Source organism: Chanodichthys erythropterus, chromosome 19 (assembly GCF_024489055.1).
Source record: "Chanodichthys erythropterus isolate Z2021 chromosome 19, ASM2448905v1, whole genome shotgun sequence".
Classification (NCBI taxonomy): domain Eukaryota; kingdom Metazoa; phylum Chordata; class Actinopteri; order Cypriniformes; family Xenocyprididae; genus Chanodichthys; species Chanodichthys erythropterus.
In genome coordinates, this window is record NC_090239.1 from 31,503,580 (window position 1) to 31,520,819 (window position 17,240).

A 17,240-nucleotide genomic window follows, 5' to 3' on the forward strand; every position below is an offset into this window, starting at 1 on the left:
AATATACAGTTTGTACAGTATAAAAAGTATGTCTTTGCAAAGTCCCAATAAAACATGAAAACCCAACATATAAGTTTTTTAGCTTTTAGTATGAATATGTTAGCCTTAAAGGGTTAGTTCACCCAAAAATGAAAATTCTGTCATTTATTACTCACCCTCATGTTGTTCCACACCCCTAAGACCTTCATTCATCTTCAGAACACAAATTAAGATATTTTTGATCAAATCTGATGGCTCAGTGAGGCCTGCATTGCAAGCAAGATCATGCCCAGAAAGGAACTAAAAGCATATTTAAAACGGTTCATGTGACTACAGTGGTTCAACCTTAATATTATAAAGGGACGAGAATACTTTTTGTGCACCGAGAAGAAAAAACAACTTTTTCAACAATATCTAGTGATAGGCAATTTCAAAGCACTGTTTCATGAAGCTTTGAAGCTTTACAAATGTTTTGTTTAGAATCAGTGGTACAGAGCGCCAAAATCATGTGATTTTAGTAAATAAGGCTCCTTCGTTACTTCAAAAGTGTTTAAAAATTTCAATGGTTCATGTGACTTTGGCTGTTTGAGACGTGCTCCGAACCACTGATTCGAAACAAAAGATTCATAATGCTTCGAAGTTTAATGAAGCAGTGTTTTGAAATCGCCCATCACTAGGTATTGTTGAATAAAGTCACTATTTTTTTGTTTTGTTTGTTTTTTTGGCGCACAAAAAGTATTCTCGTCACTTTATAATATTGAGGTTGAACCACTGTAGTCACATGGACTGTTTTAAATATGGTTTTAGTACCTTTCTGGGCATTGAAAAAGGAAATGATCTCGTTGACAATTCAGGCCTCACTGAGCAATAGGATTTTATCAAAAATATCTTAATTTGTGTTCCAAAGATGGAACGACATGAGGGTGATTAATAAATGACTGAATTTTCATTTTTGGGTGAACTAACCCTTTAATGTTTTAAGGTTAGGTTGTACAGTATAACATGTGTTAAGCTCTAAATACACATTTTTATATATCTCAAATAATGAGTCAATGAGTTTACCAATCTTTTTTAATATTAGGTACCACACATCCTCATCAATAAGCGTAATGTACCATTTCATCAATATCAAGAAATATGTTCTTTTTAACTCATATTGCAGTGGTTATCATTTAGCATTTCATCAATATTGCTAAAATTGCCATTATTGCAATGATTCAATACTAAGTAAAACATACTTTTCAAGTAGCTTTCTTTCATTTTAATATTTTTATTGACTATTTTATAGATTCTAAGAATTTACAGTGAGATATTGTAGCCATGTAGCTAAATCAAAATTTTACAACCTGCTTAAGAACCCTGTTTGGGAATAACATTTCTTTTGTGTTTGATAATATGTAATATGTTAATATAATCAAGAAACAGCACCGTCGGTGGTGCATCAGGCAGAAATGCCTTGCAGGTATTCCTATCTGTGCTTAAAACTAATTAAAAACGACACATATTGTAGGATAATAATAATAATCATAATAAAACACACTAAAATCATTCACCAAAAAATTCTGAATGGTGCACAAGCCTTCTACAGGCCCTCCAAAAATAATACTGATTAAAAAATAATGAGGAGCATAGAGATTTAGGAATATGAAGATATGAGAAGTGCTCAGATTTGGACAGAATGGGAGAGAGAGATAGAGAAATCCCAGCAGCATGCGGTGTTCTAATCACTCATGCAGTAAGAGTACCGTGGTAAAAAGCATTTTACGTGACGACAGGACGTTTGTCCTGACAGGCCTCTGGTAGTGTCCTACATGATGTCATCATACACTCTCCTTTCATTAGCTGACAGGGGGGCAAACCTCTCAACTGTATGATCTCATCACAAATGCATACATAGAGTCAAAATCACACACATACATCTGTTATTCAGGTCATGCAATCTCCTTTTAAGACAGCATAGCGCTCCCCCTCCCAACTGTGTGATCGCTCATGTCTTACATGCACACACTATATTTTATATACTGCTGAAATGAGGTCATTCTTCTCTCTTCCTCTCTGTTCCACTGGTTTTCAATGAATTGTCCTGAGATGGGTTCTTTCATACACACACATATATACAGTACACTGAATATGAAGCTGTATTTAACCCTATAAAACCTACAAATTTCTAAGGCCTTTAAATAAATAAATAAAAAAACACACAATTCTGTTGTTTGATTGATAGTTTATATTTTTCAGCAAGTAAATGGCCTTTTAGTATCATTCTAAAAATGCCCCTTCAGGTTGTGTACACATGATGTGAAATATTCTTATAAAGTTAACATAAGAATAACTTTAATATTGTTAGTAATATTTTAAGATGAACATTTAATGGACTGAAGCATCCTTTTAAAAAATATCATGTTAAAATGTGATTATCAAATAAGATACATCAGGCTTTTGAGGAATGTATCATCATTGTAATGCATTGCATTATATGTTTAACTTTGATCATAAAACTAAATATTTAAATATCATCATACTAAATACATATTACAATGTGAGAACTGATATGTATATGCATTTTATGCAAGTAGTTTGCTATACTTTTATTAAAAAAATTATTGATTTAACATTAAAATCTATCAGAATTGCATCCTACTTTTTGGTTATTTAAATATCAGTTTATGCTTCTGTTTGTGCCTCTGAATAAAATAGGTATTTTTTTACTCCTTGAGTATGAGCTCCATATTCTCCTATGAGCCAATAAAGCCTGAAACACCAAATATGATACTCAACAACAACAACAACAACAAAAAACAAACAAAATGCAAACAGGTTTTTTTTTGAGGGAGGGGGGGGGGTTGTTTTATAATTTGTCTAAAGGTTCAATAAACTGTTACCTGTGGAAACTTGTTTCCACCATGGAATAAAAAAAAAAAAAAAGATAATTGAGACTTTTTCTCTCACAATTTTGACTTTTTTTTTCTTGCAATTGCAAGTTTGCATCTCGCAATTCTGACTTTTTCCTCACAATTTTGCCTTTTTTCATAATTGTGAAATTATACATCTCACAATTCTGACTTTATATCACGCAGTTCTCACTTTATAACTCAGAATTGCGGGTTTATATCATGCAATTCTGACTTATAAAATTGGGAGACGTAAATGTGCAATTCGGAAAAATTCAGAATTGTGAATTTTTTATTTTTTTTTAATCCAGTAACACTTTATTTTAAAGTGCTGTAGTTACACGATATTACATAATATAGTAATAACAGTAAATTAAGCATAATTATAAGTAACTAACCCTAAAACAAACCCTAACCCTAACTGTAACTCTTAGTACATGTAGTTAATTAAGAGTACTCAGTACTTATTTGAGTAATTACAATGTAACTACGGCACTGTAAAATAAAGTGTAACCTTTTATCCTTTTCATTTCTTATTGGCGCAAACAAGCTTCCATAATAAACTGCCCCCTCTTAAAAAAATGGTATTTCATGTCAGGCAAGAAGTGTAGTTCATTAGCATAGCTGATATGCAGACTTCTCATTTTAACGTAGAATTTAGATGATGTTAGATCAGCTATTTAACAGTGACTTGCCTGATCTAATCACATTTCAGAACTGAAGCTTTTTTTTTCTCCTAAATTAACATTTGCAATTAACAAATATGAGCATGCTAAAAATCATTCTACCCCAGGCAGCCTAATAGCTTTTGCCAGATGAACTAATTATCTGATTTTTGCACAGGAGGTGAAAGGTCAGGGTCAAGGTTCTGTACCCCTCTGGTGCGGATCGGTGTCAAAATATGAAACCCAAACAAACATGCGCACTCGTAAACTCTCATGTAAGTCACGGCTCGTGAGCTGCGACCATCACATTTAATCACGTTCCTCCCAGAGTGTGAGAGACTAATGAGACGCAGCCGTCGCCAGAGGAGTTTGACCTGCAATCTGCCATAATGGCTGCTATCAGCACACTGTACGGATGAGCAGGGCTGACGGGTGAGGAACTGAGTAGAGACATCCTTTGATTGATTGATTTAATCAGAAATGTAACAGTTCTGCTCATGGTGGAGGAGGGGCCATGCCAACGAGGTCATCATGGACCAATCAGATTAAAGGAGGGGAGAAGCCAGAGGTCAAGATGAGGCTTGACAGTACTTTCATTGTGTCTCTGTCATTCTAACCTTCAGTAAAATCTGTGGGATTATAGTACCACATAGTAACATTTTAGTTGTTGGCGGATATGTTTTTTTTTTTTTTTTTTTTATGTCTGATATCTAGAAAGCAGGTGGCTTGTGAAGTACACTGTCAGAAAAAAACTGTCACTGGGGCTGTACCCTAAGGTACAAAGGTAAAAGGGTACTAATATGTACCTTTAAGTTACAAATATGCACTTTTAAAGTACTAATATGCGCCATTTAGGCGTAAGTAAGGTACAAAGATGTACCTTTTCACTTTTGTACCTTAGGGTACAGCCCCAGTGACAGCGCCATACCTTTTTTTCTGACAGTGTAAAACAAGTTGAGATCCACTGATTTAAGAAATGTTCAAGGTTCAATATAACCTAAAGTCCATTACAATAGAAAATAATTTAGAAAGCAAACACATATTTATGCTGAATTGAGAACTGCAATAGGAACTCACATCTTCGTTCAGGGGAAAAACTAGACAGTGTAATGGGAATATTTACAAAGACAACATTAAAACTACAATTACATTTACACTCTTCCATCAAAGAAATGGATCAACTCCTTGTGCTCCTTCTCGGTTTGATCGATTTGAGCAACCATAAATAACGCAAAACATAGGAATTTTGAGTTCGTGATAGTGATTCCTATATAGAAAAATCACTTCCCGCCCTCCAGCTGCATTTCATGCCACATCAATGACGTCATGTGCAAGCAACCTATTGTGCAATGAACCATGCAAAAATTAATAATTTGTGGAGTACAATTCGTTGGTGTTTTGCTGCCACTAGTGTCCATTTCAACTGGAAACTGCAGTGAAGTTTATGTGTAGATACGTTTTTAGTGAAGTATACGTATAGGTACATTTTGCAAAAATGTAGGCAGAGATGCGCTTTTCCAATGAGCCTATGTTACAACTGAACCAAATGTGAAAACAGACTAAGATAATAGCTTCAGGATACATTGGTGATCTGACACTCTGAAGTTTCCCTTGCCTTCTGTTCACTACTGCGTCTCTATTTCTTTCTTTCTCTTTCTCTTAGTCACACACACACACACACACACACAAAATGTTAACAGGACTCCCCAGCGCTGGACCTCTTCCTGTCTGGCACTGCTCCACTGTGTGTCTTTAGATACTAGTGTAAACAAACCAAAATACACACACAGGTCTTAGTATCCCTCTCTCTTGAATGAACAATATCATAAGACTCATGCAACATTTAATATTCATACACTCCGTATGTAGTATAAATATAATGTGCAGTATTTCAGTACACGGAAGACTTGCTAATTTTACCTAAATGTACACTGTACAGGTAGCGTTATGGTGCCGGTTCGCAAACTGTAGAATGTGACAGTCATCAAGTTGAATCATAAATGGTTGCACATAGAGTCCTTCCTGTTTCTCAGAACAGCTGCACATAAGTGTAGTCATTTTTAAAACTTGATTCCTGATTTTACACAATGAATTTCACACATGGTCACAGGAGACACATTTTAGACTCATGTTATTAGAAGGTGTAAATGGGGTCTGGTGTAGCATCTAACATGCTGCTAAGCACTTTAGAAAGTTGTGTGTGTGTGTGAGCACACGTTTTTGTGATTTATGAGGACACCAATTTGTATAATGACATGGGTATTACACTGGTATTACGATGTAAACATGAAATATGAGGACATTTCATGAGTCCTCATATATAAATTGCTTTAAAAACATACTAAACAATGTTTTACTAAAAATGCGAAAATGCTTAATGTTTTCTGTGATGGGTAGGTTTAGGGGTAGGGGCAGTGTATGGGGATAGAATTTACAGTTTGTACAGTACAAAAACCATTACATCTATGGAATGTCCTCACTAAGATAGCAAAACAAACCCTTGTGTACGTGCATTTTGTGTGTGTGTGTGTGTGTGTGTGTGTGTGTGTTTTGAAGAGCAATTATGTTGTTGACTCAATATCTTACAGACAAGAATCAATCAATTAGCTAATCAATAGTCTCCTCTTAGAGCTCTGTGGATATGGGAAACATTAGGTACTGTGTACATGGGCTATTTAATAATAATATGAACTGTGCATTAAGACATTTAGTTAAGACATTTAAATTCAGTGTGTCCTGGGAACAGTCATAATGGTTTTAAAAGCATTTGCCCTCTGCATTCTTAGATTTAAATTGCTCAGTAATGTTGGCAGTGGTGGTGCTTTATTAAAACTCATCAAAAGGTATAAACAACACAACTAATGGACTTTTAGAGGTGGATTATTCTTAAGTACAGCATGTGCATTATTGTTAAAAGGACTACATGCGTCTGTTATGGGGATGCTATAAAATATGTTTTTCATTAACAAAGGGGGCCTCGACTTAAGACGAACTGTGAGTACGCCTTCCCACTTCTTTTCCTGGAAGAGTGTGTGTATACTGCAGGTCAGTGCCCTGTTACTCAGCTGAAAAACATCATCTTTATCACTTCCAGACAAAAACACAACACTTCTACGGCCTCTAGACCATCTATGTGTTGAATGTGTGTGTTCTCAACATAGGCTCATTGGAAAAAGTTGCCTCTACCTACAGTTAAACTCCAAAAACATACCTATATACATATAATTCACTGCTGTTTCCATCTGATTTTGAACACTACAGTGGCATTAAAACACCAACTTTTAGTCCTATTCACATAAAACTGTGATTTTTAATCATATGTGAATTATTATATTCTGACCCTGCAGGGCCGGCGGTCACACCGGCGATACCACCTCGGTTTTTTCTTACCAGTGTGAAAGAGACTCAAAATACTCCATCAATGTTGCACATACAATTAAGAGTTATACATCATTTTAATCTGTGGAATATCTTCTTTTATTTGTGTACACTCAGAGTAACAACAAAATGTCTTTTTGCAAAATAAAGAAAATAATAATAATGCATTTTATTTTAGGTGCCTTTCAAATCACTCAAGGTCACCATACAACAAGAAATAGCAACAAGAACAATATTAAAATAATAAATAACAGTAAATGCCAATAACTTAAGTAAAAGGCAGCAATTACAAAACATGACAGCTATAAGAATAATAAAAAAACAAAAGTGCTAGACTTGAGTGCAAACAGTAATCATGAAGGATAAGCTGTTCTGAATAAATTAGTCTTAAGTTTAACTTTAAATTGAGATAAGGAGTCTGAATCATGGATGTTAGCTGGGAGAGAATTCCAAAGGCGAGGAGAAACATGGCTAAAGGCCCTATGGCCCATGGTGCGTGACATGATGCGTGATCTATCCTCTCCCTCTGAACGAAGTCCAATCTGCTAGTTCTCAGAAAATGAAGTGTAACTTAGTGAATACTAATCACAAAAAAATAGACTTGTGTTTAAAGAAACGTTGAAATGATTTTAAATTGTGTAAGTCAAATCAAAAACAAAAATTCTGTGTTTATGTAATGTGTATGAAAAGTGAGCCATGTCAGACGCCCGTGATTCAGCTCATTATCCGCTAATGCGGCCACGCCCATGGAGCGAGCGCTATTCAGAGTCAAATTCTGAGGCAATACATGTATACATCGTCTCAATCGTGTATTTATTGTCTTGAAAAATGTTTATCTGGGTGTTAAAGCCATGATTAGCGACCTCTGGAAGCCTTTTTTAGTTCCTGGAATTTCCTGTTCTTCTTTAGATTAATTTGTGGACTAAATGTGCACAGAGCGCCCTCCGGCTGCAAGTATGAATTGAAAACACAGTATCCAGCGCTCATAGTGATGACAATAAATATTAAATAAATATTACTCCTCTGTATAGAAAATTGACATAAACATATGAGAATACATCAATATTTCTCCAAATGCGCTTGTTTTTTAGCTAAAAGCCTATATGAAATGCCATAGAGGTAACATAATTGTTCAGACACTTTGCATCACAGAAATACATTATATTTTAAAATACATAATAGAATACCATTATTTTAAATTGTAATGATATTTCACAGTATTGCTGTTTATTCTGTATGTTTGATATACACCATGATGAGCTTGAGACATGATCACAGAGGGTTTTTTTCACAGCCTAACTGTCTGAAAGAGCTCATTATTATGCAGGTCATTAGAGATTCTTTATGCGATTCTTTTGTCTTCTCAGGTGTAAATCACCCATTATTCATGATGATTCAAGCCTCCACGCATACTGTGTTTCTTGACAAAAAGTGTCTAACTAAATCAATATATTGTTATAAATGAACGAGTAGGCAGGATCATTTTTACATCACTAAAGTCTACAACCTCCGATACCCAGAAGTCTTGTAAACACAGATTTAATATATTTTTTTTGGCTTTATTTCTGCGACTTAAGTTTTTTGTTTTTTTTCAATAACCACGCATAAACGTTATTCCTTCAAAAACACAAACATGTACATACATGTTCCTCACATATTGTTGTAGCCTAGTTTGTGCTGAATACAGTGTAATGACACTTTTTCCATTAATATGTTTATGAACAACTGAAAAAAGCACAAATGTCAGGGCATGTCTAAACTTCTCCAGGGCCCTGAAAATCCTCAGAGGGTTGAAGTGATTCCCCTATGATTACGAGCCAAAGAACCACATTTAATAGGCTACTATATAGTACCTTTTTTTTTTAGAGTGAACTATCATAATAAAATGTTGCCACATTCACATTTTGCAGAAATGTCACGACCGGTACGTATTTCCAATGACCATTTTGTTGTGGAGAAGTGTGTTGTTACTTGTATAAGAGCGCTACCTTATGATTTTCATCTGGTGGATAACAGAACAGGCAAAAATACCAGAAAAGCACAAGTTGCATTCTTTAGAAAATGTAATATATTAGTAATATTGTAAATACAACAGTGGTTTAAAATATAATTAAGGAGATGTAAGTGAAACGGCATGTTTGATGTGCATTAATAATGAATTTATACCATATGGACTATGTGTGTGTCTGAAAGAAACAGACACGGTTTGCTCTTCTTTATCTCTGTTTGCTTTCTTTTCTCTCTCTCTCCTCATTTTCACCTCACAGATTTCCTAAGATTTCATGTTAAGCAATATTTTCCGTTCAGCCAGCTGTGTCAATAGCCACGCCAACCCAGCATGTTTTAACACACACACACATACAGTACACACACTCAATAAGGTGGAGGGGTAAATATCAGAGAGCATTTGACACCCTGTACCTTGTCCTGTTAGTGTGTGCGTGTGATTACATTTCCCACCTCTATCGCAAACATTGACCTTTTCAAATGAGTACAATATGCGATCTGCGTGACAACACAAGACGTCAGGCCGAAAGCTTTCTTTGTCATTGTGTCTACAGTGAGACAGGCAACAGAAAGACGTTTTTAAAAGCCTGTTTGACATTTCAATAAAGAAAGTGCTTAAAAGAATGATGAAGGACACAGAGAAAAATAAAGACATAATTAATCAAAGTGACCTACTTATGTATTGTCATAATTATCACATAATTATCTACAAAGTGACTTATGTATTTGTATACATTTTAAAGTAGGCAACAATTTTTTTTGTGATAAGCTTATATTTGTATGTTTAATACCATTTATAGCTGTAAATTCTTTACTTTTATACATATTGTTTATTGTGCAGCATGTTCTTATTTCTATGCTCTATTTAGTTATTAGCATTATTTTTTTTTTTATTATTATTATTGTGTTTGTGTTGAATGCATCATTTAGATTTTGTCCTTGAGAATGATATTTATGTTTCACGTATTTCAAGCCTCTTACGCTCACCAATTTATTTGATCAAAAATACAATAAAAACAGTTATATTGTTTTAAAAATATTACAATTTGTGTTGGCCTGGCCTAACAGGTTGGTTAGTTCATTATGACCAGACAGGGTTTATTTAATCTCGTTCCGCCTTGGATAACTTGCGCAGGTTATGTCATATTGTTAATTCAGCGAGTTTGTTGACTTCCCCTTGCACAGTATTATCTCTGGATGTGATGAAATCTTTTGACCAACTAGAATGGAACTATTTACGGGTGGTATTTATTCTACAGCATCTGGGTTTAGGATCGAGTTTTACAAACATGATTAAAGTTCTGTACTCCAATCCAGCAGCTGCTGTTCTCACTGGTTCAGTTTGTTCGAATCCATTCTTTATACTCAAGGTACTCGTCAGGGTTGCCTGCTTTCTCCTTTGTTGTTTGCCTTATCCCTGGAACCCTTAGCACAAGCTGTCCGACAATCACAAATCTCTCCAATAATTGTAAGGAAAACATACCATCAAATTTCATTGTTTGCTGATGACATCTTATTGTTTTTGGAGAAACCATCACATTCTATGTCTCAGGTGTTGAATTTATTTGACCATTTTGGATCACTCTCTGGGTTTGAAATTAATTGGAGCAAGTCATGTTTACTCCCCCTCAATTTGGAAATTGTCCCATACCGCTTTCCTATTCCGGTGGTTCAATCCTTTAAAGTGTTAGTTCATCCAAAAATGAAAATTCTGTCATTAATTACTCACCCTCATGTCGTTCCACACCCGTAAGACTGTTCATCTTCGGAACACAAATTAAGATATTTTTGATAAAATCCGATGGCTAGGTGAGACCTCCATTGCCTGCAAGATAATTAACACTTTCAGATGCCCAGAAAGATAGTAAAGCCATATTTAAAACAGTTTGTGTGACTACAGTGGTTCAACCTTAATGTTATGAAGCAATGAGACTTTATTCAACAATATCTAGTGATGGGCAATTTCAAAACACTGCTTCATGAAGCTTCAAAGCTTTACGAATCTTCACACCCCCCATGGTGAACCATTGAAATTTCGAAACACTTATGATGTAATGAAGTCTCGTTTACTGAAATCACATGACTTTTTTTTTTTACTGATTTTAACTAAGAAGTTAAATCTTTTAATGTAATTAACTTCTTTTAAAAAAAAATAATTCTTACTGACCAGTAGTATATAAGCATGAGATTCTAAAAGTTTCTTATAAATATCATGATACTAAAATTTGTCCAGAGCTGCTAAATTCAGTCTGGTGCTGCTGAATTCAATCCAGACCTTCTGAATCTGGACCAGAGATGCTGAATGTTGTTTAGCACTGTTGAATTTGGTCCAAAGCTGCTGAATTCCGTCCCATTCTGATGAATTCATTCCAGGGCTGCTGAATTTGGTACCATTCATGGACAATACCAGTGGTAGATGATTAATTCAGAGAGAGAGAGAGCTGTTGAATAAGGCTCCCTTTAGCGTATCAATACCAAGGTTCTCCCTAGAACACTAGTCATCCCCTAAGACCATGCACACACATCACAGATCACGACAAGTGTATTTCTGCAGGTGCATGCTTGCTGGCATTTCACGTAATTAAAGGTTGACCTTTCTAATAGAGGCACAAATGTCAAGGGGTCCTTCTCGTCTGACAGGCAGGAGTGCCTAGAGGGCGGTGTGTGTGTGTGTGTGTGTGTGTGATTGTGGTTTTGTGACATATCAGGACAAAAATTTGTATAATGACATGGGATGACATAGGTATTAAAAGGAGAGGGTGACTTATGAGGACACTACCCCATGTCCCCATCTTTCAAAAGGCTTATAAATCATACAGAATGAGTTTTTTGAGAAAGTAAAAATGTGCACAGTTTTCTGTGATGGGTAGGTTTAGGTGTAGGATTGGTGTAGGGTGATAGAAAATAAGGTTTGTAGAGTATAAAAACCATTACGCCTATGGAATGTCCCTACAATTCACAAAAAAACAAATGTGTGTGTGTGTGTTGTTGGCAGAGCATCAAGATTTCACACTGCCCTATATTTGCACTTCCTGTATCATAGACACATCCAGTGATTCTAATAACAAGCAACAAACACATTCAAATGCAGAAACATGTGAAATCTATATAAAAACACATGACTCATATTTGTTTATTTGACCTTAACATCATGATATACTGTTTGTCCAGGAATCTGGCTTGAAGCTAAACATAGCTCACAGTGTTTGTGTGTGTGCAGTGTGCACAGACTGTGTCCTTGGCTCTGGTTTGAAAAAGGCTTCAGCAGTGCCCAAATGAATGAAATTCAAGTTTGCATGTATCTGTATTTACATATGGTGTGTGAGTGGGTAGTTCCCTGTAGACCCAATTTGGAAGCTTTTACAGTCTCAAGGTCTGTTGGTGTTATTTTAATTACATTTCTCGCTTTTGCTGTCTTATATCACTTATATCAACTTACATCAACTTGACATGATTCCTTATTCACACAAATATAGCTTACCAATTTCTCATTAAAAAAATACTAGAGGACCAGAACTAACTTTTGTATATGGCTGTTTAATAGATGGCCCACCTTTAACCTGTGTTTGTGAGTCAATGAAAAGCTAATAATAATAATAAGCTAATATAAATCATAAAATCATAAATTAAAATAAAATATATATGAATATATTTGTGTTGTTGGCAGAGCATCAGGATTTCACACTTCCCAATATATATATATATATATATATATATAAACAATAAGAATAAAACACAAAAAAAGATTAAATATTTTATTTGCAGTGTTGGGGAAAGTTTCTTTTTAAAAGTAATGCATTACAATATTCGGTTACTCCCTAAAAAGTAATTACAGTGCTCAGCGTGAATGAGTACACCCCCTTTGAAAAGTAACATTTTAAACAATACCGCAATGAACACAAAAACAATTTCCAAAATGTTGACAAGACTAAGTTTTATATAACATCTGTTTAACCTATAACATGAAAGTGAGGTTAATAATATAACTTAGATTACACATTTTTCAGTTTTACTCAAATTAGGGTGATGCAGAAATAAGTACACCCCACAACAAAATCTACTACATCTAGTACTTTGTATGGCCTCCATGATTTTTAATGACAGCACCAAGTCTTCTAGGCATGGAATGAACAAGTTGGCGACATTTTGCAACATCTATCTTTTTCCATTCTTCAAGAATGACCTCTTTTAGAGACTGGATGCTGGATGGAAAGTCTCTTCAGAATTCACCATAGATGTTCGATTGGGTTCAGATCAGACTGAATCACTTTCACCCCGTTCTTCTTCAGAAATCCAACAGTGGCCTTAGATGTGTGTTTAGAATCATTGTCATGCTGGAAAAGTGCACGACGATCAAGGGCACGGAGTGATGGTAGCATCTTCTCTTTCAGTATAGAGCAGTACATCTGTGAATTCATAATGCCATCAATGAAATGCAGCTCCCGACACCAGCAGCACTCATGCAGCCCCACATAAGGACACTGCCACCACCATGTTTCATTTTAGGCACCATGCATTTTTCTTTGTATTCCTCACCTTTGCGATGCCATACAATTTTGAAACCATCAGTTCCGAAAACATTTATCTTGGTCTCATCACTCCAGAATATAGAGTCCCAGTAGTCTTCATCTTTGTCAGCATGGGCCCTGACAAACTCTAGGCTGGCTTTTTTGAGCCTGGGCTTTAGGAGAGGCTTCTTTCGTGGACGGCACCCATGCATGCCATTCCTCTGCAGTGTACGCCATATTGTGACACGGGAAATAATCACCCCAGTTTGGCTTTCTACTTCTTTAGATAACTGTAGTGAACTTGCATGCCGATTTTTTTCAACCCTTCTCATCAGAAGACGCTCCTGTCGAGGTGTTAACTTCCGTGGACAACCTGGGCGTCTCTGTGAGATGGTTGCAGTTCCATCTTTTTTACATTTTTGTACCACTTTTACTACAGTATTCTGACTGAAAAGTAAAGCTTTGCTGATCTTCTTTAAGCCTTCACCTTTCTAGTGAAAATAAATTATTTTCTTTCTCAGGTCTTGTGACATTTCTTTTCCATGTGGTGCCATTGCTGACAGCATGAAATGGGAAGGGGTTTAAACACCCTTTTATAGACAACTGTCTGCTGAACATCTGTGTAATGAATAATTAGACTCACCTATGTTTGAATTCTTGTTAAATTAGACATTTGTAGTCTAAAATTTAGCCTTGCTCCAGCGACTTTCAGTAGGGTGTACTCATTTTTGCATCACCCTAATTTGAGTAAAACTGAAAATGTAGTTCTCTAAGTTATATTATTAACCTTACTTTCATGTTATAAGTTAAACAGATGTTATATAAAACTTAGTCTTGTCAACATTTTGGAAATTGTTTTTGCGTTCATTGAGATATTGTTTAAAATGTTACTTTACACACTCATTTACACAGAGCACTGTAATTGTGTTACTTCGTTACTTTTTATGGAAATATAATGTGTTATGTATTGGATAATGTACATCCAGCCGGTTGTTATCTCAGAATAACACTAGTTATTAAACAGCATTTTGCCTCATTAATGATTATGGGGATAAGAGATATTGATATGAGATGAAACTGTTTAAAATCATACCTGTTTGTTATCTTATAATCCAACAGTGTACAAAACAATAGTCACAAAATGGCAGCAGCTGCATTTGTATGAAACAAGAAAGAGTGAGTCCATGATACTGGATGGCATAATTAAATAACTGTACATAAAATATTGATTTGACTGAGTTTTGATATTTTACTAGCTCACCAAACACAAAACTTCAATGAAGAAAAAACTTTCTAGCTCTGCTGAGTTCAGTAACCCAGCTGAGCCTGTGTTATCTGTTTGTTATTAGGGAATAACATACCGCTGGATGGCGTGATTGACCAATCAAAATCAAGTTTTCCACAGCGCCATGTAATAGACCTTATGTAGCCCCACCCCTTTTCATCCGCTGCACTCGATCTTGCTGTATGTATTTATGAATTAACTGCTCGTTTTAAAATCTTTCCGGTCTACTGACATTTGTTAAGATGTGCTTTAAAAATTACAATACTCATGATAACTTTCATTAACTCTAAAACAAGTAAATCCCCTTCACCAGCTAGTTAGTCTTTGAGCTACCGCAAAAATGGAAGTTCAAAGACAATATTATAAAGGTGGCGGCACACTTGTTTCTCTGGCGCATAAGGTCTATAAGTTACTTTTGCATTAATTTTTTTCATCTAGGCTGGGCTTGAAGGCGATTCATCTGCGATTATGAACACGATATTGCGTAGCTTGTCCGCGAACTACGGCTCTGTATATTAAGTGCCGCTTCATTTGAAAGCAGGTGATGGACATTTACCGCTAATCACAGAACCGGCTTTACTGATGAGACACGCATGACAATCGCATGCGATTAATCGTGCAGCCCTAATATCATGGATCATGTCAGTTATTATTGCTCCATCTGCCATTTTTCACTGTTGTCCTTGCTTGCTTACCTAATCTGATGATTCAGCTGTGCACATCCAGACGTCCTGCCCTTGTGTAATGCTTTGAACATGAGCTGGCATATGCAAATATTGGGGCGTACACCCCGACTGTTACGTAACAGTTGGTGTTATGTTGAGATTCGCCTGTTCTTTGGAGGTCTTTTAAACAAATGAGATTTATATAAGAAGGAGGAAACAATCGAGTTTGAGACTCACTGTATGTCATTTCCATGTACTGAACTCTTGTTATTCAACTATGCCGAGGTAAATTAAATTTTTGAATCTAGGGCACCTTTAAATGTCTAAAGTTTTTTTTATTTCTGTTTTAGTTATTTTAGTACATCAGGTTAAGCTAAAGCTTGGAAACTAGATGAAATAAAACTAGTTTTTATTTTTTATATATTTATTTTTAATTTCAGTTAACATTTATTTCAAGTAATGAAGATTTTTTTTTATGGTTTTAGGTTTAGTTCATTGTGACTTTAGCATTATAGCACAGGTAGAAGTCCACGCTTTGTGTAGTTACAAAGAAGTTCCCACATAAAAAAAGACAGGCCTCTTAACATTGACTTGAGCCCATAAACATGTTCTCAGATGGATGAAATATCTATGACCATGCCTGGCCAACAATAAAAGAGGAACAGATGACTTGATGTCCTTATGCTGTGAGTTTAAGGATGAGATTGACGTAAGTAATCTTATGAAATGATGTGGTGTGTTAGAGACAAATGTTCTTTCTTATGGAGTCAGGTGTTGCATCACCACGTGACGGAATTCTCAATAAACTGATAGCGTCACACACATCAGTTCACATGATTTAATCAAATGAGTAGGATTTATTTTAATTACAGAAAGGGTGATTCATTTCTGTCAAATTCACATAGATCTTTGTTAGTTTCTTGCAGATTCTACGTTTTTGGTGCTTGTTGTTGCTATGTTTAAGACTGTATGAAAGGATTTTAAGAGACATCTTAAGGCAACATTAAGTCAATGTGGTAAGAATGTGTTAAGAGTTGAGGGCATGATTTATTGAGTATTCCTATGTATTTTATGTAATGGCTGTACCATAGTGCATAGACACTAGAATGTACAATACAAACTGACAGTATCTAAAACGTAATTTACCTATGAACAGCTTTACAGAAGTACAAATGTTTACAAAGCCCTTATTTAATCTACAAATATTTATTTATGGTCAATTATGTTTTAAATCGCATTTAATGCAGTTGACTCATTTACTTAAAGGTGCTATATGTAAGAATGACAGCTAGTGGTTGAAATGGGTACTGCATTCCAAATTCAAAATATTGTTTTGCCCCGCCCCCTCCTCCTCAGACTTGACCCCCTCGCGGGTTGCCAGTTTGAAGACATGCAACAGGAGCTAGCTCAATTGACATTGAAAGATGAGGAGACTTACACACTGTAAGATAATTTGTTGATTTATTGATTTATGATGAGATGATATCACGTTTTAATATGCTCCCATTCATAGATGGATGCTGAGGCTTTTTAGGTCAGGTAGAATCTGCAATCTCTGACCCAGTTTGTTCGCTGGCCTCCATGGCTGCAATTCGCGGCATGTGTTTTCCACCAACTGGCAACCTGGGGTGTTGAAATACTATTGGGTAAATTAGCAATGTGCAGTCTTGCACAGACTGAAACAAAAACAGAAATTCCAACACGGAATTTTCAAAGTAAAAGTCTGTAGCAATGGTTTTCAGAGAAACCAATATGTGAACTGAGCATGTTATCTGCAAACATATTGTGGTTTTTTTATGCTTTAGTACAGTCGAAAACTTACATAGAGCATCTTTAATTTGAAATTATAACATTTAATGTAT

At 35.5% G+C, this 17,240-nt stretch overlaps 1 protein-coding gene across 3 annotated transcripts in view; it reads left to right on the forward strand.

Annotated features, from left to right (window-relative positions):
* The window catches only part of raraa (retinoic acid receptor, alpha a), a 209,159-nt gene that overhangs the window by 90,709 nt on the left and 101,210 nt on the right, over nucleotides 1-17,240 (forward strand). Inside the window, exon 1 of one of the 3 annotated variants that reach the window (XM_067369040.1) lies at nucleotides 6,564-6,580. The exons of the other annotated variants lie outside the window; for them this stretch is intronic. The gene's annotated coding sequence lies outside the window, so the exon portion shown is untranslated. Of the gene's footprint in view, nucleotides 1-6,563; nucleotides 6,581-17,240 lie in introns of those variants that run through there. 3 annotated transcript variants of the gene reach the window in all.